Genomic DNA, 21,961 nt, shown 5'->3' with positions numbered 1-21,961 from the left:
ATTCTGAAGTGTGTTTTGCCGAGTGCTGCTGGTGATTGGGGGTTTGGTTGGGTTGAGAGCAGGCAAGACCTTAAGCCGGGAGGAAGGGATGGCCAGTGGGGTTTGCCTAGTCACATGTCACTGTTAACTTCTCAGATGGCATGTAGATCCTACGGTGTCAAGCTCTCAGATTCCACAGTCCAGCATGGCCCTAGGCTGAGCACACTCGGGCTAAGTTAGGTCTTGATAATAAGGTAACCATTCGATTACCCCGAAGACGCCCTTACCTGTCGGTAGTTCTATCCTTTACCCTAGGGCACCTCCTGTTGGAATTAGCCGAAATTACCTGTAGTCCTGAAGAGATCACCATACAGATGACCCTTGTCAAATGAGATGTAAGATTTGGGGCCGAAGTGAGTAATATTGGAGTGTTACTGATACGACGTTGCACATTTTGCACCTGCCAGGCTGCCAGCTCCTCAGGGACTAGCACCAGGTTCTGTTCATTGGTGTGTTTCCTACAGTGCCTGGGGCCTGGCAATAGTAGAGCCACGGTAAACACTGATGGAAGGATGGGGTGACTTAGTTGCTCACTGCTTGGGAACATTTTGGAGGTCTATGAAGTTATAAAGTTATACAGACAGGGGTTCATTTGTCCCACAAGATTACCAAAGCCCTGGGCTTTGGAGGTGTTCTTCCCAGGTTCTAAAAGGGAAGCCTCAGCCTCTGCCTGCTTTTCTACCACTGGAAACCCAGGTCCAGGTTTGGGCTAGAAGATCCAGGATCCTGAAGGACTCCTGTCTGTGTCTCGTTCTCTGCCTGGACTGGCTGAAGTGCCCCTGGAGATAAAGAGGGTGGGCAGTTAAACCAGGAATGGTAGAATTGGATCCTGGAGCCTGGGCGCAGTGGCTCACACCTGTAATCCCAACACTTTGGGAGGCCGAGGTGGGTGGATCACAAGGTCAGGAGTTTGAGACCAGCCCGTCCAACATGGTGAACCCCCGTCTCTACTAAAAATAAAAAAATTAGCCTGGTGTGGTGGTGCGCGCCTGTTATCCCAGCTACTCAGGAGGCTGAGGCAGGAGAATTGCTTGAACCTGGGAGGTGGAAGTTGCAGTGAGCTGAGATTATGCCACTGCTCTCCAGCCTGGGTGACAGCAAGACTCCATCTCAAAAAAAAAGACTTAGACTTGAATCCCAGAGTGCCTTGAACATCCTGGGGAAGAGGCTGGACTTTATTCTGAGACCACTGGAGCTGTCCAAGTTTAAAAACAGGAGACAGGAGGTGACCAATTCTAATTTGTTAGTAGCATAGAACAAGCCACTCGGGTGAGGCTGCAGGAACAAGGGCTGCCGCGAGGCAGTGTCAGAGTCCAAGAGAGGAGACCATGCTCAACATGTCAGTGGCTGTGGGACTTGCCAGGAGCAACTGCCTGGAGGGTAAGAGCAGCAGATGCAAAATGAGTGAGGTTCAGGCGTGCACGAATGTGTGGATGTTAGAAACAAGGAACTGGGACGATACTGGAAGAAAAGCAAATTGGGTGGAGACTTCCAACCTTGTGCATGTGAGGTCTAAGGAGCCTGTCTGACATCCAGGAAGATGTTCCAGAGGTCCTGGGGAGGTGTGGACTCGGCAGTCCTTGGCTTGAAGAAGGCTCTGGAGTTAAATCCCTCTGAGAGAGCCTGGCATTGAGATGGGGTCACTGGGGAACAGCAGTGGTGGGGTGACTCTTCTAAGTTCCTTTCCTTCTTACAGTACGCTATCGCTGTAGGAACTTGGTTTTCTTTACCATCTACTCTATCCATGGGCAAGTAAGGTAGCTTCTAAGAGTCTATCACCTCCTTTACATTTGCTTGTCTTTTTCACTGTCACCTTGTGTGGCTCTGAAAAACCATATGATGAATCATTTGACATATCAGATGTACAGTTTTATTAAGACCAGGAAGCCACTGGACCTGGCTGTATTACCACTTATGTTTTGTAAGTGGAAAAAGAAAAAGAAATAAGAGGATCTTCTGACTCCAAATCATACTTGTACACCATCACCCAAGAATATTACATCAGTTGTACTTATGATTTTAGACATTTTTATATAGTTTGATTTTTTCTTTTTCATATTTGACAACTGAATTCTTTGGATATCACCCATAATCTAATTTTACCTATGCAAGTAGTTTTTGCCCTATTAAGATGTATGATTTTTTTACTGAGATATGTATACTTTAGCAGAATTTGTAAGATTTGTGGTTGGTATGTTTTATGTATATATATATATTATTAAAACCAAAAATGTACTATATTATGAATAGTTGCATTTCTGCAATGAGGACCCACATCTTCTGTGATCATACCCCTGACTAGTAAACATTGTGCCTGAGCCCCATATAATACTAGAAAGTTCTAGGACTTCATTCCCTTGATTTGGAAACAAGACTACTTCACTGAAGTCCTAGGATAATCAGGCCAGCTAAAACACCCTTCAGGCACCTCGGCCCACTTTGGAAATGCAAGTGGACGTTGTCATGAGCTTGGAGTTTTCCATTTCTTCCCCCACAAGTATATTAATGTGTTAGATGTTGATAAAACTTGGAATGATAAATTGACATAGAAAGGAAGTGCTGAAGAAACAATATGGAAAATCAAGTCAAGTCAAGGATATTAAAATGAATCCATCTCCATATCTCCTATTATAGCTTTGTTAATAGGGCAGTCTTTTAGAAATAGAGTAACATCTTCATGAAATTGGAACTTAAGAGAAACAAAACAAAACAAGAAAACCAGAACTATTTGCAAAGGCCCTCAGGAATACAAGATGCAATTGTTTAATGAAAGCAGACTTTTAAAACACTTCACTTTTTGAAAATGTACTTTTTGAGCAGAGAATTTCTGAATATTTTCTTTGTGAAAGAAAATTAAGCGACAGGAATATTTAACCATCTGTGTTCAAGTATTCAAATGAAACAAACAAGCAAACAACCACCCCTCAAGCCTCAAGCGTGTATATAGTTGTGGGGCTTTGGGAAAGGCCAGGCCCATCCTTTTCCCTTCCCTGTAGTGACATCTCCATCTTGTGGACTTTCTCATAAATGGCGGCTGGAGGCTTGCCTTGTCAATGTGAGGAAATAATACGCCCAAGCCCTGGGACTGAAGACAGTCCTTGTGCTGGGACTAGAGAGGCCACCTACAGTAAGCCTATCCTGCACTGTGAGTGCTCACTGGGAAGACGTTGTAGGAACCTCAGGCCCATACACAGGACGCCAGAGAGGATTTCTCTGTGGACGTGCTGTGCTAAAACCCAAAGGATCATATGCACTTTAACCATGCATTCTGTTCTCTTTTCCACTGGTAATAGTGCCATTGTTTGCTATAAATGACACTGACCTGCCTGTTTTTCAGATTAATGTCAAGAGCCCTTAGAAGATCTTGAGAATGGTCTTTCTCATATAGTTGTCCCAGCAGAGTTCTTCCTACTTCCTGTAAGATTATAAACCCAGATATAAGTAACGACATCTCGTTAGGAAGTAAGAATGGATAATAAAGGGTGGATAAAGGACATAACCTGTTTTTGTGTGTAGTAAGAATACTTAACATGAGATCTACCCTCTTAGCAAATGTTTAAGTAGGCAATACGTTATTATTAACTGTAGGCACTATGTTATGTAGGAGAGCTCTGGAACTTATTCATCTTATATAATTGTAGCTTTACGCTCATCAGATAATAACTCCTTACGTCCCTCTTTCCTCTATCCCCTGGTAACCGTCATTCTATTGTCTACTTCTATATCTTTGACAATTTTAGATGCCTCATATGAGGGTCATTGAGTTGTTTTTTCTCATTGTATTATAGAAGTTCTTTATAAACTGTGATAAGAGTGCAATCATTTTTCTCACTGTTCTTTTTACTTCATTTATTGTGTTTTTACCATTTAGAAACATTCAATTTCATGAGTTAATCTTTTCTATTTTCAGGGTTTTGTGTTCCTACTGAAGAAGGCCTTTTCTCTCCTGATGTCTTCTAGTACTTCTGTAGCTACATTTTGTCACATTTAAATGTTTTATCTATCTGGAAATTATTTTAACAAATAGTATGAGGCAGAGGTCCAACTTCAGCTTTTTCGTACATTCAACACCATGTATTGAATAACCCTTTGTTTCCCTACCATGTGTCAGATACTAATAGGAATGGAGGTTGTTTACGTGTCAGTGTGTTCAAACTGTTCTTAGGTGCATCTCCCCTCTCTTCGTGCTGTCTGCCTTCCCTGATCAGCCATGCTGACCTCTCACAAGCTCTTCCTCCCAGGTTTTGGCTTTACCACTTTCTTCCTGGTCATTGGAAGTGTCATGTGCTGCCGTGAAACAGTCCTATTATTGCATCATCTGCTTTTAGGAGGTTGTGTACAGTGATTGACAGTGCTGTAGTAAAGAACACAGTCATATTTTAGGAAGCTGGGAAAGTGGAAGCCTTCTGTGCTTCTGTGGTGGCTGCTCCCCCCAGCTTAAGCTCTCTCTTATGGGAATCTCACTTGCTGTGATCCCCTTGAACACCTATCTCCACCATGTTTATGGAGACGACTCCATCAGAATTCAGGCCTCTGTTTCCAGGCATTTCCTGCCTCTTTGCAGTTACCGTAGTTCTTCCAGTGATGGCCTGCCAGGCATGCCTTTTGACTGCCACCCTGTGTGTAACTTGTGGGTACCTGTGCCTCCTTCATCTTATTCCAAGTGGACTGTCTATTCCCTATGAATCCGCATGCTTGTGTCTTCCCATTCTTGTCTGCTTTGGCTTTGATCATTTCCTGCCCTGACCTCACTAGTCAGCTACATGTGCCTTGAAGTTCTACTTGGGTTTTTGAATCACTGTTTTTTGTGGATATGTGATCTGGGTGTTTTCCTGGATCCCAAATGCTTGCTGGCTCTGTTCTATCACTTGGTCAACCCAATACTTAAAAAAAAAAAATTGTCAGTGGAATTGAGAGCCCCACTGTGCAATGGGGTTCTAGTTTTTTTAAAAAAAATTAAGTTGGTTGATTAAAGTACATTTTTAAAAAAACAAACTTCTCTGAGAACATCCCAAATAGAATGTAAACTAATGGGATAAAGGACATTGTCTTTCTATGTGACACAGTTAATGGCACCCAGTCCACAAATGCCAGTAGGAAACAAGCAGTACCAATGTGGCCTGATTCCCCACCATTCAAAGACGCTGCGTTCTCCTTGGACTGTGCAGAAGCAGTCTTCCCACTTGCCTGCTGCTAGCTCCTGACAGTCTTGTTACAAACAGTAAGAGTCCCTATAAGGCTAAATGTGGTCCTTATTAATTGATTGCATTACATCCAAAGCGCACAAGAGGAGAAGCACCGGTTCTACTGAGGGAGTAAGTTCAGAGTGGGGTCTGTCTCACTAATGTAGCTTCACAAAGTGACTGTGGACACTAGGGGACCTGGGCTGTGCTGCGCTGCAGGACTCTGGGTCCTCAGCAGGTACTAGAGATTCTTTCTTCCACGTACATTTTAGATCTGACTTGACTTTTTCCCACCATCCCTACTCCTATCTTTGCCATGGTTTCCAGTTGACACTTGCTACAGTGGTTTTGTACCATTATTGTACAAAGATCACAGAGCAAAAAGGTGTGTGTGTGTGTGTGAGAGAGAGAGAGAGAGAGAGAGAGAGGGAGAAATTGAGATTGAGATTTCTCCTTCAGAAACATGTATTCCTGGGCTGGGCGCAGTAGCTCATGCCTGTAATCCCAGCACTTTGGGAGGCTGAGGTGGAAGGATTGCTTGAGACCAGCCTGGACAACAAAGTGAGACCCCAGGTGTGGTGGCTTATGCCCATGGTAACAGCTACTCAGGAGGCTGAGGCAAAAAGATCACTTGAGCTCAGGAGTTGGCAGCTACAGTGAGCTAAGATCATGCCACTGCATTCCAGCCTGGGTGACACAGCGAGACCCTGTCTCAAAAAAGAAAATGTATATTGCTAGATCACTGAATGTTTGTTGCCTTATCTCTTTCCCCATTCCTTCCCTCACAGCCCAGTAATGAGGACTAAATAAGCTTTATTGTTATAATGGAAGGAGACTGAGTTTCCAGTTAATTTTGGAAATTGTGTATATGGGATACACAAGTCTTACATACTCATGTATTTCATTCAACAAGTATTTATTGAGTGTATTGATTGAATCAGATCCAGTCCCTGACTTCACAGGGCTTACAGTTCAGTGGCTGAAGCAGAAGATAAACAAACCATCTGCAAATAAAGAGTTTCCACTGGAGTGAATGCTGTGAAGAAAATGAACCTTCATAGAAGAGCTGAAAAGAGAGAGGCCGTCAAACTGGGGGCCTAGCACAGGTGCTCTGTTGTTGCGGGGGATACCCCTGGCAAAAGGTCTGGGAAACTGAGTCACTAATGTAAGGCAAATTGCTATTTGCTCTGAGATTGGCCTGCTGGGGTGGGGGAGGGGAGGTTAAGAGGGGGATAAGAAAATGGAGTGAGTCCCTATCTTTCTTCAAAACAGGATTTTGCAAATCTGGGAAAGATGGGAGACCACTTGGGATCAATTTAGCATTTAGAGAAGAGGCAAGTGTGCAAAAGAAGAGTGGGCTGGCCTGGAGTGAAGAAGCAGAGAGGATATGGGAAGAAAGAATGGGCCTCAGTACTGGCCAGCAAGGCCTGGGAGCCATGGAGCACAGGAGATGCTGGTGGCGGTCAGTGCTTTGGGAAGCTGCCAGGAGACTGGCAAATTGTGAAGCCAAACGGCTGGACCTGGGGCTGTGACAGGAGAGGACTGACCTCCTTTGGGCCGGAGGACTTACTTGGTCTTAGACAGAGGGTGGAAATTAAGAGGGAATGAGAGAACTGGCAAGAATTGCTGTATGCCAAAGTCAGGGCCTACAAAGGGGCCAACGGACAGGCTGAAGCATGACAACAGCCAGGGCCTGGAGAAATGGCTTCATGCTCTAGATGTGAGCCAGCACAGTAATGTGAGACTCCATGTGGGACCAGTCTCCACAGCACACTGTGAGCCCTGCTGTTCCTTCCCATGGCGAAGGAGCTCAGATCTGCACTGAAGCACTGTGTGCAACAGGCTGGAGAAGAGAAAGCAAGAGAGAGACTGAAATCCACATCCAGTTTCTGATGATGGCTCTCTTCAGGATTGTAGCAGTGGTGATGGGAAAAGCTGCCTGTTTGTTGGAGATGCCTCTGGGGCTTGCTGGTTTCATCATGAAAGCTAGGATATGACCCTGAAGCTATGGAGGAAGATTCTTAAGTTTCCTTGTTTCAGGGCAAGCATATGCCTTTTACAGCTGGGCATAACTTAGAGTTATCTCTTCTCCTGTATCATTAGACAAGGTGATCCTCAGTTTCATAACCATGTTGTGAGGACGATCTCATTGCTCAGCATCATTTCAATGCCATTTTATTATTATTATTATTATTATTTTATTTATTTATTTTTTTGAGACGGAGTCTTGCTCTGTCGCCCAGGCTGGAGTGCAGTGGCCAGATCTCAGCTCACTGCAAGCTCCGCCTCCGGGGTTCACGCCATTCTCCTGCCTCAGCCTCCGGAGTAGCTGGGACTACAGGCGCCCGCCACCTCGCCCGGCTAGTTTTTTGTATTTTTTTAGTAGAGACGGGGTTTCACCATGTTAGCTAGGATGGTCTTGATCTTGTGACCTCGTGATCCGCCCGTCTCGGCCTCCCAAAGTGCTGGGATCATTTTATTATTATTTTTTACCTCTAAGTCTTCATATTAAATTATCTACTTGTGAATTAAGTGCTAAATTCAAATATAAGATACTTTCTGAACTTAGTTTTTACTTTTGTTAATATTTTACCAGAGATTAACATTTACTTTTAAAATAGGAAACATCAAAGGTTTGCATCTTTCACAAATACAACTTCTTAACTTGAACTTACCAAGGGATGTTTTTTAAAACAGCTTTTGCAGTAAAATGGACATGCAAGAAACAGCACATAAGTTTTGGCATATGTGTACACCAGTGAAACCATGACCACAGTGGAGGTGTGCATATCCATCGCCCCAAAAATCTTCTCCTGCCTCTTCGTGATTATTGCTGCCCTTCCCCATCCCTAAGCAACCACTGATCTGCTTCTTCATTGTAGATTCATTTGCATTTGTGTTTTTAGCATTTTATGTAAGTGTAATCAGGCAGTATATACTCCTTGAGGGGAGTTGACTTCTTTCAGTTAGCGTAATTGTTTTGAGATTCCTTCATTTTGTTGTGTGTTTCAATAGTCCATTTATTTTGATTAGTATACCATTGTGTACATAAACCATAATTTGTTTATCTGTTTACCTGTTGATAGACATTTGGGTTGTCTTTGTATATATATGTGCTTTCATTTCTCTTGGGTAAATATAGTCATTCATCACTTAATGATGGGGATATGTTCTGAGAAATGCAGTGTTGGGCAATTTTGTTGTACAAAAATAATAAGGGACTATTCTGAACAATTATATTCCAATAACTTTGACAACTTAGATGAAATGGAAGAATTTCTTGAAAGACAAAAACTACCAAAACTCACTCAAGATGAAATAGATAATCTGGTATGAATTAATATAAGATAAACAAAGATAAAAGACATTGAATTGGTAGTTTTAAACTTTCCCATGAAGAAAGCTCCAGTCCCAGATGTCCTCCTAGGCTATATGGTATAGCCTATTACTCCTAGACTACAAACCTTACAGCGTGTAACTGTACCAAATACTGTAGGTGGTTGTAACACAATGAGAAGTATTTGCATATCTAAACGTAGAAAAGGTATGGTAAAAATACAGTATGAAAGAGAGAAAAATGGTACATCTATATAGGGTACTCACCATGAATGGAGCTTACAGGATTGGAAGCATGAACATGAAAGCCTGGGACATTACTATACATCACTGTAGACTTTATAAACACTGTATACTTAGGCTACACTAACTTTATTATAAAAGAAAAGTAGTTGTGCTACAATGTTATGATGGTTATAACATCACTAGGTGATAGCACATTTTCAGCTTCATTGTAATCTATGGAACCACTATCTTGTGGTCCATTGTTGACTGAAATGTTAAGTAGTGCATGATTGTTACTAAAAGTAGAATCGCCAAGTTTTATGGCACGTGGATGTTTAGCTTTTAAGAAATTGCCTGTCTTCCAAAATGGCTGTACACCAGAGTAATGCTCACAAAATGAGAGGAAACGTATTCCGTCCTCTTCAGCTTTCTAGAAGAGGCTGCATAGAATTAGTACCACTTCTTTCTTAAATATTTGATAGAATTCACCAGTGAGGACATCTGGAACTGGAGCTTTCTTCATGGGAAAGTTTAAAACCACAAATTCAATGCCTCTAATAGATATTTATCTTATATTAATTCATATCAGATCATCCATTTCATCTTGAGTTTTAGTAGTTTTTGTCTTTCAAGAAATTCTTCCATTTCATCTAAGTTGTCAAAGTTAATGGAATATAATTGTTCAGAATAGTCCCTTATTTTTTTTTTAGTATCTGTAAAATCTGCAGTGATCGTATTTCTCATTCTTAATATTGGTAATTTGTATCTTCTCTCTCTTCTTTCCAATCAGTCTGGCTAGAGATTTATCAATTTTTTTTTTTACTACAAACAACCAGTTTTTTGTTTCATTTAATTTTTATCCTATTTTTCTGTTTCTTTGTTTTATTTTCTTTCTTCTGCTCACTTTGGGTAAAATTTGCTCTTTTTTTCAGTTAGGAGATGAGGTCATTGATTTGAGACTTTTTATCTTTTCTAATATAGTCTTTCAGTGTTACAAATTTTCCTCTAAGTATTGCTTTTGCTGCATTCCACAAAGTTTCATATGTTGTGTTTTTATCTTCACTTAACATGCTTCTTAATTTCTCTGTCAGTTTTAAAAGTCTTTATCCCATGGGTTATTTTAAAGTATTTATTTAGCTTATAAGTATTTGTGGATATTCCAACTATCTTTCTGTTACTGATTTCTAATTTAATAAAATTGTGGTCAGAGAACATAGGTTATGTTCTTGGATACTTTTAAATTTATTGATATTTGTTTTACAGCCCAGAATAGGATCTGCTGTGGCAAATATACTGTGTACACTTGAAAAGAATATGTATCCTGATGTTTTGGGGTGAAATGTTCTGTAGATGTCTATTTGGTTGTTGGTATTGTTCTAGTATTCTGTATCCTTAGTGCTTGTCTGTCTTATTCTGTTACTGAGAGAATAATAAATTGCATTCTATATTTTGATTTTTTAAAATATATTGCTGTTCTATTAGTTTTCCCTCGTGTATCTTGAAGTTCTTTTATTAGGTGCATAAATATTTACAATTGTTATATCCTACTGATGGCTTGACTCTTTTCATTTGAAATGACCTTTATATCTGGTAACATACTTGATTCTTAGGTCTACATATTTAGCTTTGTTAGGCAGGACCAGAGCTATGTTTAGTCCAATATATTTCCACTACTGAGTCAAGACACTTGTTAAAACTTTAACCAGTTCCTTCTGAATTATGAGGTTTTTCTCTGTAACTGTTGGGAACAGGCAGTACTCTCTGCCTTATATAATTTCCAGGCACTGTTTGCTCTAATTCACTTGGATAGTTCTTTCACTGGCCGCAGATTACTTTTTACACGCATATGCTGAACAATCCTCACCTAGTTACTTGAGGAAAACCTTCTGCAGATGTACAGAGGCGTGTGTGTGTGTGTCTCTCTCTCTCTGTAGACCCTTTCTGGTATGTTACCCTGCCACTGTTAGCCCCATTGGCCTCTCCAGATGCCAACTTTGTCTCCTCTACTCACGGAGACTTCCAGGCTCTGCCTGAGTTTTCTCTTTATGCACCACAACCTGCAAACGTTCTCTAATCAGCAAGCTAGGGCTATCATGAGGATCAACTCCTTTGCTTTTCACCTGTCAGGAATCACTGACCTTCACCACCAGTTTCTTCAGTGCTGCTGTTGCATAGATTTTGTCTGGTTTTTAGTTGTTTCAGGTACAGGTAAATCTGGTTCCTATTACTCTAAATGGACTGAAAGTAGAAGTCCAAGAGCTTTCCTTTTTTCACCACTGAAATAGACTCCAATTAGATGTAGAAAGTTGGATGGGTTCAGTGTGCCAACTTTTACTTTATAGGGAAACTTTTATTAGAAAGGCTAATTTCTGTAAAGAGACAAAAGAAAAAAAGCATCATGAAAATGATAGGTTTCATTGTCCATAAATTTGTCCACTTGCTACATGTGTTTTTGTGGCATTGCTCACATCACTGAAGTAGACAAAATTCAGTCAGTGTGTATTGATGGCGCTCAGACACAATTACTGTGGGGGAAGGAGGAGAAGCTGGCAACAGGGACTGTTTCTGATGTGCTCCCAAAGGCAACAAGGGAGTAAGCCATGCTGGAAACAATGTTCATTCACAAAACAGGGAAGGAACGAACCAATCATTTGTGATGATATGCCAAAACGACACATCCAGGAGTCTGGAGAAATAAAGAGCAGTGTCCACTGTGGTCATCAAGGGAGGTGTCTTGAAGAACTTGGGTAGAGAGGAAGTGAGATACCACTAGGCAAAGGAACTAGACTTCTTTGGGGACCAAGATGGTAAATGGCTTGATTGGCATGGAGGTCATTTTAGGGGACATTTTAGGGTACAGTGGGATATGAGTTTAGCTAATAGGTCATATTCTAAGATGACTTTAATTGCTACAACATTTCAGATTTTATTGGAGTCTACCAATGAAGTGTCAACATCCTCAGACTGAAATAGAGAAAATATTTTCAAAACCCATCCTGTTTCAGTCAGCTTTTAACTACGTAAGAAATCACCAAAACATAGTGGTTTAAAACAACAACCATGCATTTACCTTATGATTTTATGAGTTGGTAATTTTGGCCAGGCTCATCTTGAACAATTACTCTGGTCTCAGCTGGGTTAACTGAGGTGTTTGCAGACAGCCGGTTGTTGATCATCTCACTTGATATCTAGCAATTGTCTGGCTATCAGCTGACTTGATGGGGCAGCTTGGCACCATGCCTCATGGCCCAGCCACCTCGCCCAGACTTGTTCAGATGGTGGTGGTGTAGGGTTCCCAAGGGCAACAAGGGAGCAAGCCCCGGTGTGCAGACACTTTTCAAGCCTCTGCTTGAATTGAATCATATTTCTGATTGCTACATTGGCCAAAGCCAGTCACATGTTCAGCCCAGATTCAAGGGAATGGAGAAAGCCTTCTTTTTCTTTAAAGGAGTTGCTGCAACGTTCTGTGTCTATTTTTATAAGATACTGTGTGTCTGCTAAAAATTTATTGTGTAATAAACAAATAGAAGAGTGACCCGCTGACTGTTGAGTTTAAAGTTACTCACTTTGTTCAAAAAGTAATTACAGGCTATCTGGCAGACTTAAATTATATTTTGAGTGGCTCTTACGTGTTTTAAAAAGTGAAACTAGTGTACTTTCTCCTTTTTTAATCCTTTTTTTCTAGGCTTAGCTCAACTGAAAAATCTAGTATATTTTAATCTCTCCTATTTGTCTTAGCCTTATCTTTATAAAGATTTCCTGTTTTATGTTTAGTCTATTTGCAGGTAATTAGTTAAACAACGTGCCAACTCGTCATCAAAAAAGAAAGACTGTCTCATTGACAGAAAATCTCCCCCTCAGCTTTTGGTCATCTCTCTCTGTTGTCTTTGCTCAGCCTGGGCCGTGGGTTTGTTCCGTTAAGAGCCAAGAGACATTCCACACTACTTAAGATGGAGATGGGACTAGTTGTCTTGCGTTGTTCTTCTGGCAAATCACTTTTCTTATTAAAAAGGCAAGAAGTCTTAGAAAAAGGAGAGGTTCCTGTTGATGCATTTAAAAACCTCATTGTGTTATGGAACAGATGAACTGTTTGTTTCCGAATCTAAGAAGTTCTTCTCATTATCAAGTGTATAATTTTGGTTCTTTCTGAAACCAGCCCTTTTATTATTCAAGTTTGTATAATAGAAATAATGTTGAATTCCTATGGAAAAAACAATGTAAGTCATTTACTTTACCTCTCCCCCTCAAGAGAAGTGGGAACCTGAGTTAAGTATTCCTAATCACCACTTGGTAGGTTTTCTGGGTCCCTGACAATAGTGAACGCTCTTACAAAGCAGGCAGAGGGAAAGGCACAAAGAAATGGCTGGAGACCATGTGTGAATTTAGCCTGGACAGGGGTTCCTCGATCTGCCCTCCACACTTAGTGGGAAGGAGGGAACTGCAGGGCATTCCTGAAGCTAACCCAAAGTCAGGTGGGGAGTGAGTAGCCACAGCTGCCTTAGGACTCCTTTCTTCTGTTGCATCCTGCTCTCTTTCCATTCCATTGCTTTATGAACAGAAATCCCTCTCTGAGATACATATGTTAGAGGGATATAGTTAAATATTAGTTTAACACATATTTAAGGGATATGTATATCCCTCTGCTATATATTTTAGTTCTTTCTGAAACCAATCCTTTTATTATTCAATAATAAAAATATTGTTTTTTATTCAGCATGGAAATGCTGAATTCCTATGAGAAAAACAATGTAAGTCATTAACTGTACCTCTCCCCCTCACGTGTTAAACTAATATTTGGATCAAAAATTTCAGTCTGCCATTGATTTCCACTACGATTTCAGAGTATATTTTCAAAAGGAAGGAAAATCAAAAATTCTGATACTGGTTTTAGGCAAGTTTCTGTTGCTTCTGTGGTGAAATCTGAACAATGAGCCCTGAGTTGAACACTGAAGCCCTGGCTTTTAAGTTCGCATGCCTTATGATGCACCTGTGTTTTCTCTCCCAGCCCCGGTGCAGTGACAGCCTCATGACTAGAAACAGTGCTGAGGGGTGAATCCACATTTATACACCAGGGAATGCAGATCTTCCACCCTCAATTTTGTGACAGTCTTGAGGGCCTTCTTTTAAAAATTTATTTTTAATTTTTTGAGAGACAGAGTCTTGCTCTGTCACCCAGGCTGGAGTGCAGTGGCATGATCTTAGCTCACTGTGGCCTTGAACTCCTGGCCTTGAGCAATCTTCTTGTTTCACCTTCCCATGGCCCTTCCTGTTCACTGGTGAAGATGCTTGTCAATTTTGATGTTATTTATTCAGCAACTAGGTGTCTGGTTGCACTTTAAATTCCCTTTGCGGTTCTTCTTGCATTCTTAAAATGGAGGTCAGTGAAACTTTTTGGATGAGCACAGTTTCAGTGACTTGCTGAGTGAGAGCTGAAGTTCCTGGAACCCCTGTCACTTGACTAGGAGAATATGAGTACAAATAACATTAACTGAGACAGTGAGGGGAGCATCTTGGGGCAGCTAAGAGACTTCACATGAAGACAAACATGTGAAGCTGTCACATGCAAGCACCTGCCCCTAGGAGTAAGTTCTGGGATAAGATGTCACAAACTCTCATGCAAAGAGGAAGATTTGAGAATATGATGCACACTGCTCTGGATTTGACCCTTCTAGTAACATTTTTTTACTCAAAAAATTGAACTTGAAATTTACTGTTACTTCTGGGGATGTTTGAATGCCAATACAATTTTTTGTTGAGTTGCATTTCCTTTTCCTGGAATCTTAGGCCCCTGTGAGCGCAGTGTCTTACCAGCGATGGGAGGCTAGGGAAGAACTACCATGATTTTCAGCACACTGGGTTGTCAGCCATGGGAGAGGCCTCTTGCACACCTAGGGAAGGCTGGCTAGTCATGTCCCCACCCTCCATGGCCACCTCCCCGCACCAGAAATCAGGGTCATCCGGGTGTCCCTGGCCGTGCAAGTTCTTAGCTGTGTCCTCTGATGCTCTGCCACTCACATGTCTCAGTTCCTTCCCACGTAGTCTCCTCTGTTCCTTTGCTTCCTGCTGCCACCCCCTTTTTCTCTTCATAGAGTCAGCATCATTTTTTTTCTGCCTACAACTTTGGCTCCTTCTCTACTTTGTCCTCTCATGCTTTGGTCTTATACAGGGCCACCAAGGGTCTCCCCACCTCCAGGCCCTTTTGCTTTTACTTCTCTCAAATGCACATTCTCTCTCCCAGTGCACAGCCCTGAGACATGACTAGGATTAGCTCAGCCTTCTGTGCCGGGAGCCTTGCATGCCGCTGGATAACCTGCCTTTTGATGGGCTGCCTTTGGGGCAGGCACCCACCCTGCATTCACTCAGCTGTTGCCAGTGGGCAGGGTCTAGTGCAAAAAACTCCTTCTCTGTAGGTCCTTATCATACATTTTCCCTTAGAGAATAGGCTGGGAGTCCGGGAGCAGTGAGACTAGCATATACATATTATTCTGACTTCATCCATCCTGTTTATTCAATCATTAGTTGATTCATCAGACAGGGAGGCTCTTCTGTGTGCCAGGGTAGAGATGAATGAGAAAATAAGATCTGACCCCAAAATGTAAGCTGCTAAGAAAAAATGTGACACATATATGGAAAGAATAAAGACTGAATTCAGGGTAGTGGCCATCTCTAGGGAAGAAACGAACATGTACTGTGACAAATGCTGCTGGAATGGTGCTTTACTAAGTACCCAAGGTGTGGAGAGGGGAGGGGGCATCACTCAGCCTGGGGCTCTGGCCTGACAACTGGTTTAAAAGCCCAGCTCTGCTGTGTCCTAATATAATTTCTCTGTGCCTCTGTTTCCTCATATATAAAGAAGGGGATAATTAACAAACTTAGCTCTTTTAATCCATGTATTATTAATAGGTGTAAAGTAACTGGTACACCATATCATTTCCAGAAATGTTAACTATTATTACCAACAATTACCAACCATATTTCAGTAGAATAGAGCTCCTTTTCCAGATGTCCCAGAGTGGGAGGCTCCCACCACGTGCGATTTTTGGAGCACACCCTGGGGCCTGGCAAGGTGAAGATTAAATATTATAATTCCTCTCCTTTAGTGTATATTATCCACTCTCTTATAAAATCTCTCTGGCCTCTTGCCACCTGCATTCCCATGTGACTTCACTTGGTTGCAGCTGTGTTGGGCATAACTGCAGATGACTTTAGCCTTCCAGGTGCACGCTGAGCATGGCATGTAGTCCTGATGACTGACCTAGCTGGGTAGCCATGACGGGAAGCCTCAGCTGAAACCCCTGGCCCACCAGAGTCCATCAGTTTGGGAACTGCCAGTGTCATTCTCCAGACCTGGCCTTGGGGACCACAGCACAAACCCCCTATCCTATCCCACTCCTGCTTTCTGCAGATTTTCAACACCCAACGTAAAGTAATAGCTATTGAGTGCTTACTATGGCCTAGATGCTGTTCTAAGCAAATTCTCATTTACATTCTCATTTAAACCTTAGTACTTTATGAGTTAAACATGATTATCTTCATTTTACAAATAAGTCATTTGAGGTTTGGAGAGATTTAGTGAGCAGCCACACTCAAATTTTCTCATCCCAAGCCCTGTGCTCATTCCTTTATGTCATGATTGTAACAACTTCCAATCATTCTAGGTATTTTCCTGGAAGAATGTGAAAGATAAAAATCTGTTAAATATGCCTTTTTAAAGAGAAGAGTTTACCACGCCAGCATGAATTTTGGTGCCTATGTTTTTAATGACAATTTGGGATGTCCATCTTCTAATAGAAGCAAAGTTGCTTAGATTCACCTAGGACAGACAGGCTTCTCCTGCTACAGTTATCTGTTGTTTAGGCAAGAGAATTAATCTTTCATTACTCATGGCATTTTACTTTATTTCAGGAAAAGAAGAACCATTCCTCATTACTTCTAGTTAGAAGCTCACGTTTCCATTCTCTCAGTATTAAATGATTAAAGAAAGGGCCTCCAGGTGTTGTTAATGCTGCCTGCTGTTGTGTTCACAGGTGAACTCTGGCCTAAGAGCCAAGATGGGATCTGCTTTTCAAGGTCCAAGTGTGCAGGAGGATGAACTGCCTATCCTTTTCTTAAAGGCTCCCAATAAGGAATGACAGCTTTTACTTGACTAAATTGAACCCTACTTAAGTTTCTCAAGTTCTAATACTCGTCCAATTCTAAACAATTTTAAACAAGCTCTATTGTTCTCATTTTTAAATAAGGAAAGATCTGATATAAAGAGGCTTCATTGTGACCAGGTTTAGCTACTAGTGGTCTATTATAAAGGTTGACATATTTAGAAGAATGAGCTGAAGTCACAAGTGTAAGGGGAATAGCAAGGACCTCATTTTGCTCCTCACTTAAGAGCGTAGACCAGCAATGTTGCTCCTCTCTCTCCCCTCTGGAAAGAGAACTCAGAAGGTGAGGCTGCTAGTGCTGGAGAACAACACACAGGGCGGGCTTTAAAACTGGGCTGAATCAAAGTCCTCAATTAAGGGAAATTATTTGGCTCCTAAAATAATTATCCTGTATAAATAAACAACCTTATTTTTTGTTGTGTTTCTGAATTCTAGAACTGGATATAACTATTGATGTTCAGTTAGCTTGGGGTTTCAAAGATATTTGATATACAAGTTATTTATATACCTAAGAAGAACCTTTATTTATTTATGAGAATAGAATGGCTTTAAAATATATATTCAGGGCTTACAGAAAATTTTAGATAAATCTAGAAAGTTATAGAGCAATAAAGAGTATCAGATATAAAATTGAAACCCTTATCCCTTTGATTTCCCTTCTTCCCCAGAGATGATCATTTCACTGAATTTGGTGTTTATTATTCTCATATATGTTTTTGTTTTTACGAAATGTACGTGTATCACTAGTATGTAGATTTGCCATGCGTGTATTTAAACTTCATAGAAATGATAAAATACGATTTCTTTTATTCAGTCTACTTTTCACTATATATTTTGCTTTTGGGAATTGCCCATGTTCATATCAGTCTAGTTATTAATTTTCACAGATGTAGAGTGTTCCTTTCTAAAAACAAACTATATTTTGTCTATTTGTAGGTATTTATGTTATTTCTGATTAACCACTAGCAAGTAATAAAAACACTGCAACATATAGAATTCTTTACCATACATGTCTGCTTTATGCACACAAAAGTTACTTTCTAGATAAACCTAGAAGTGGAATTGCTAGGTTTTAGGATATATACATCTTCAAATGTATTAAGTGTTTTTTTCAAAATGATTATATTAATTTAGACTTCTAGAAGCAGTGTATGAGAGTTATTCTGTGCCAATGGGTTAGTGTCATCAGACATTAATTTTTGTCAATTTTTAATCTGATAGGTGTGAAACAGTATATCACTGTGGGTTTTGCTTGCATTCCTTTTCCCTGATTTCTAGTGAAGATGAGCATCATTCATATATGTATTTGGCCATTTAACTTTCTTCAGTGAAACGCTCATTACCCTTTGCCCATTTTCCTCTGGGTAGTTTGTCTTTTGCTTACTAATTTGAAGGGGTTCTTTTTGTATAATGTATACTAATCCTTTGTAGTTTATATATGTTACGAGTAGTTTCTCCCAGGTTATTGTTCTTCTTTACTCTTATGTAGTCTTTCAATGTGCACAAATTTTAAATTTTAATATATGCAAATTTATCAAATATTTTCTTTTTGGTTGCTCTTTTTGGTTTTTGGTCTAAAAAAACTTCTGTATCTTGAGATCTGAATGTTGTAAAGTTTTATCTTTTACATTTTTCACTTAAACTATCTAGAATTTATTTTTATATTTGGTATGAGGTGGGACTAGCTGTATTTTCTTTTTTTTTTTTTTTTTTTTTTTTTTGAGATGGAGTTTTGCTCTTGTTACCCAGGCTGGAGTGCAATGGTGCGATCCTGTCTCACCACAACCTCCACCTCCCAGGTTCAAGTGATTCTCCTGCCTCAGCCTCCCAAGTAGCTGGGATTACAGGCATGTACCACCACGCCCAGCTAATTTTGTATTTTTAGTAGAGACGGGCTTCTCCATGTTGTCAGGAGGCTGGTCTCAAACTCCTGACCTCAGGTGATCCCGCCTCGGCCTCCCATAGTGCTGGGATTACAGGCATAAGCCACCATACCCAGCCTGTATTTTGTTTTATATGGCTAACAGTTGTCTCAGCACCATTTGTTAAACAGTCCATTACTTCCCCACTGATATGTAATAACACATTTGACATGAATGAGGATTCTGTCTGTGTATGAGTCTGTGTCATGGCTCACTGTCTCACTCCATTCATCTGTGTTTTCATTCGTGCACCAAGACCACTTTCACGGGCAATCATTGTGGTTTCAGAATGGGCTTCGTATCGAATGTGGCCAGTACTCTGCTTTGTTCTTACTCAAAATTGTCTTGGTTATCCTTAAAACCTCAGGTCTTGTGTAAAAATTTTGGACTCAGCTTATAAAATTTCATGAAAAATCCTTTTGGGATATCGATTTGAAATTGTATTGATTGGAAAAAAAAGAATTGGCATCTTGACTGCCTTGATTTTTTCAATACATAAATGTGATATAGCTTTCATTTGAGTCTTTTATTTATAAAGGTCTGTCATATTATTAGTTCAGTAATTTGATAGTTAGCTTGTGATTAACTTGGTAAATTGTTGCTGACATGTAAAAATGCAATTGCTGTTTCTATGTTTTATATATAGAAGCTTTGCTAGACTCTTAATAAAATAACACAGGTTTTCTTGGATTATCTTTATAAGCTGGTCAGATTATCTGTAAATAGTGGCATTGTATTTCTTTCCTTTCCTTATGCTTTTTACTTTTCTTAGTATTCTGGCTTGAACCACCAGAATAATGTCAAATATAAGCAATGATGGAAACATCCTTATATTATTTTTAACAGTAAACTGTTCTTAATATTTCAGCATTAAGAATGATACTGGCTGGGTATAGTGGCTCATGCCTGTAATCCCAGCACTTTGGGAGGCCAAGGCAGGATTGCTTGAGCCCAAGAGTTTGAGAGCAGCCTGGGCAACATAGGCAAAACCCCGACTCTACAGAAAACACAAAAATTAAATGGGGCATGGTGGTGCATGCCTGTGGTCCCAGCTACTCAGGAGGCTGAGGTGGGAGGGTCACTTAAGCCCAGGAGGTCAAGGATGCAGTGAGCCATGATCACTCCAACCTGAGTGACAATGAGACCCTGTCTCAAAAAAAAAAAAAAAAGGAAAAAGAAAGATACTTACTCTAGTTTTTAAAATTTTCCTTGCCAAATACCCACTGTCAGATTAAGAAAGTTTTCTTCTGTTACTAAGCATAGTAAAAGGGTTTTTTTTTTTTTTTTAATAACAAATGGTTGTTGAATTTAAAGTTTTTTCTGCATTTGCAGAGGTAGCCATGGTTTTTCTCCAATAAACTATTAATGTGGTAAGTTATATTCATTGATGTTATCATCTCACATTACCCTTACATTCATTGGACAAACACAGCGTGATTTTGTTTCAGATTTTTGCAGTGGTGTTCATAATTGCAAATAGTATATAAGTTGCTCTCCTCACACTGTTCTTATCTGGCTTTAGTGTCAGAGTGATATGAATCATGTAAAATGGGTTGTGGAGATTTTTTTTTTTTCTTTATGTTTTCTGGAACTTTCCATATGTCTAACTTGAACTCTTCCTTGAGTGCTAGAAATCACATTAAACATCTGACTCTCATGGATTTTTTTCATGGGTGTGAATATATTTGTAATTAATTAACTCAATTTCTTTTGTTAGGTTAACAGAGCTATTCAAAATTTCTTTCTTCCTCTGTCAGATTTGGTAAATTATTTGTTTTTAGAAAATCATCCATTTCTTTGATTTTTCAGGTGTATTATAAAAATTTCCCCTTATTTTTGTAATGTGTTTTGGTCACTGTATCTATAATTGTATTTATCTGTCATTCTTGAATATGCTCATTTGTGGCCCTTTTTCTCGAACAATTTTGATAGAACTTGTCTATTAGGTTTTTCACAATTATAAACCAACTTTTAGTTTTGTTGATTTTTGTCTATATACCTTTGTTTTCCTTTTTCATTAGTCTTTGCTCTTTATTTTTTTCTTTTGTCTTCTTGGAATTTATTCCACTGTTGCCTTTCCAATTGCTGAGCTGATCGCTCATTAATTTTTACTCTTTCCTTTCTTCAAATATAAATACTTAAGAATAAATTTCCTTCTAAATACTACTTTAGAAGTATTCTACAAAACTTCATATTTAACTTTTTCATTATGGTACCCTTTAAATGTATTCTAATTGTCTGTGTTTTAATTTTTTTGACCTAAGTTATTAGACATGTTTTAGTTTATCCAATTATATGGATTTTTTTCAAATGTATCTCCTTGTTATTTATTTTTCAATTCAGTTGCATTATGATCAGGAAGGTAGCTCATGTGAAACCAGTTTGTGGCGTTCATTCTTGAGCTTTGTGACAGAATTGATGGTCAATTTTTGAGTAGTCCTTATATATTTGAAAGAATATGTTTTCTCCAGTTTGGGCACCAGGTTATATACATGTTAATCTATTAGATAAAACTTAATAATTGGGTTAAACGAATCTATTATATACATAACAATTTTATCAATTACTGTACAAGAGGTATTACAAACCTCTTTATTCTGTTGATTAGATTTGGCTGGATACAACAGGGAAAAATTCCCACAAAATAATAATAGCTTACAAAAGTTAGAAGTTGGTCTGAACTTCTTTTTTGAGAAAGATAAATAAACTCTACCTATGCCTTAGTGTCCAGAGATGATGAAAATAACTCCATAGTGAGCCTGGACTATAGAATTTGGTTACTCCTTCCCTGTAGCTACCAGGGATTGTGGCTTCTTCCCTCCATGTTCCCTGCCACCTATGACTGATAGCCACAGATGACTCACCTTTTCTAGGAAGAACATCTGTGGGACTCATGGCAGTCTGTGTATTATGAGAGTCACATCTTTCTCCTGCACTGAGACCTGTGTTCCCCACCTTGCAGGTACATTTTTCACTGAATCCAGGTAGGATTTTAACCAAGCTATATCCTTGGATAAATAAATTGGCAAAATATATTTCATAAATATTTGTCTCTTTGTTTTTGAGGTTTTTTCCTGTAAGTGAAGGCCCCAGTTGTCCA

The 21,961-nt window shown here is 39.8% G+C and overlaps 3 protein-coding genes across 9 annotated transcripts in view; 2 read left to right on the top strand and 1 right to left on the bottom strand.

The window, feature by feature from the left end:
* Positions 1 to 21,961, top strand: part of KIAA1328 (KIAA1328 ortholog) — a 912,897-nt gene that overhangs the window by 331,446 nt on the left and 559,490 nt on the right. The window lies entirely within an intron of this gene.
* Positions 1 to 21,961, top strand: part of FHOD3 (formin homology 2 domain containing 3) — a 490,096-nt gene that overhangs the window by 369,323 nt on the left and 98,812 nt on the right. The window lies entirely within an intron of this gene.
* RPRD1A (regulation of nuclear pre-mRNA domain containing 1A) overlaps positions 1 to 21,961 on the bottom strand; it is a 711,886-nt gene that overhangs the window by 635,884 nt on the left and 54,041 nt on the right. The gene's annotated exons all lie outside the window — the stretch shown is intronic.

Source organism: Macaca thibetana, chromosome 18, assembly GCF_024542745.1.
Source record: "Macaca thibetana thibetana isolate TM-01 chromosome 18, ASM2454274v1, whole genome shotgun sequence".
Lineage (NCBI taxonomy): Eukaryota > Metazoa > Chordata > Mammalia > Primates > Cercopithecidae > Macaca > Macaca thibetana.
The sequence above is the reverse complement of the archived record's forward strand: the minus strand, read 5'-3'. Positions and strand labels throughout refer to the sequence as shown.